The sequence below is a fragment of the Acipenser ruthenus genome, chromosome 11 (genome assembly GCF_902713425.1).
Source record: "Acipenser ruthenus chromosome 11, fAciRut3.2 maternal haplotype, whole genome shotgun sequence".
Lineage (NCBI taxonomy): Eukaryota > Metazoa > Chordata > Actinopteri > Acipenseriformes > Acipenseridae > Acipenser > Acipenser ruthenus.
Window position 1 is genome coordinate 34,374,531 of NC_081199.1, and position 1,985 is coordinate 34,376,515.

Sequence of the window (1,985 nt, forward strand, 5' to 3'; positions counted from 1 at the left end):
ACTGAAGATACAGGGACTAATTTAGCATCAGGACCCAACCAATTAAAACTAATACATGCATGGATAATTGTCAGGTTAACCAATTCTCCAAGTACTCCATGAGACTTCCTCAGCAACTCAATTGACCAGACAGCCAGTCCCTAATAAAAGTGGCATTGCCTGTTGTCTCCCGGGTGTAACCCCAGTTAAGCCCACCCTCGTGCATTTCATAGTATGTACACACTATATTTCTGTACAGTATGCTATTGTGGATCAGTCAGATTTGTTTAAAAACGTGACTCTGTGTCATACCAAAATGAGTAGCTACATTATCCATTCATTGCATATCATTGGATCGTGAAATCATGTAGTGTTTTGTTTTGATAATCTTGCTATATCTGTCCCATATTTCATATTGAGATAATGTGCTTTAAGACCTTCTCTAATGGCATCGCTATCATACCCAAAAGGCAAAGGGCTTTGGAAGGCTTAAAAACAGGGCCCTGCTGTTTACCTAGGGCAGTCTATCTGGCAGTTTGAATGAGGCAGACATGCTTTTATGGAGGTTTGTGGGCATTTAAAAAAAAAATCTTATGATTTAAATAGACATAAACATTCCTTGTTTTCTGATATTATACAAGCCTTACATATCTTCTAAATCATTCAAAAGAAAAGAAAAAAAAGTTTAGAAAAAAACTTTCGATGTTTAGACTCTTTCTCACTTCTAGTGAAACATTAAGCTTTTAGTGGTAATTGTATACAGTATACAGTATGTTAAAAATTTATTTAATTTGTAAACACATCTTATTTCATATGTTTGTGTGTGGATTCATCGACATGCTACCATACTTTAAACAGACTAGGCTATCTGCCTTGTTGGCTCCAAGTACTATATATATATAAACCCAACATGGAACAGAAAAGGCAGTTCAGAATGCAATCCGTAAGGAACCTTTTATCCAATTAAAACTGGTTATTAGACGCCCCAAGGGATTTCCCTGCAGAAAGTTCCTTGCATTGCATGTGTGTCCTTAACAAATTCAGTCTGCATTGCTGCACTGGGCTGTCAAGAAACTAAATGAAAAGTAGTTCTAATAGGTGACCCTTAACCTGCTTTACATTTTCTGGCAATTATAAAAGCATAGAGTAATGCATAGCTATGAGGCAAACATGGGTGTTTTAAAATGCACAAATAATCTGTGTTTATGCTATATTACTTTCCACCACATGATTTCAGAATTGGAAGCCATGCATAACTAATATTTTCCTCAATAAAAGCAGCCAGTTAAGCTCTGCAAATGTAGGAAGAGGTTAGAAAACAACTGTTATCTGAACCGTATTTATAAATATTGAATGTGTATTTTAAGCCCACCCCCAGTATAAACCCCCTGTGCTCAGATTAGACTCTAAAGACTCTCAAGGGGCATGGTTAGGGATGATGGTAAAGCTGAGCGTTACCCTGTGCACATTGCCTTAGGTTAGCAGCTTACAAGACTGTGAACACAGCACAGCCGCTCACAGATCACGAACATCTTGGATAAGCCTAGAATTCTCAATTGTATATTTGGTCAAGTCAGAGGAGCACATTGGCCAAAAACTGACTTGCTATCAATATTCAGTATTCACAATGTTTTGTCACTGTGTCTGATCCTGACAGCAGCAGTAACATACATCCTCCACCATGGCTGCAAATACATAACTCTAGCTACCTGTATCATGGGAAAGTATTCTCCATATGTAGATATAAGTACAATACTTACCTTCTTGAGAAGTGTTACTAATAATGCTAGTCAGTTCAGAGAAGACTTGGAAAGAGCCTGATTGCTGGCACTGATCATTTTAGTTACACAGGTCACATACTGTATAGCCACATATTCTCTCAATATCAATATCTAAATAATGTACTAACCAAGTTTCTCTTGATATATGTAAGACTCTAAAGCACATTGTGACATGTATGAATGTATGTACACCTCCACTGTATCCCTGCCACCTGAGCTATGCAT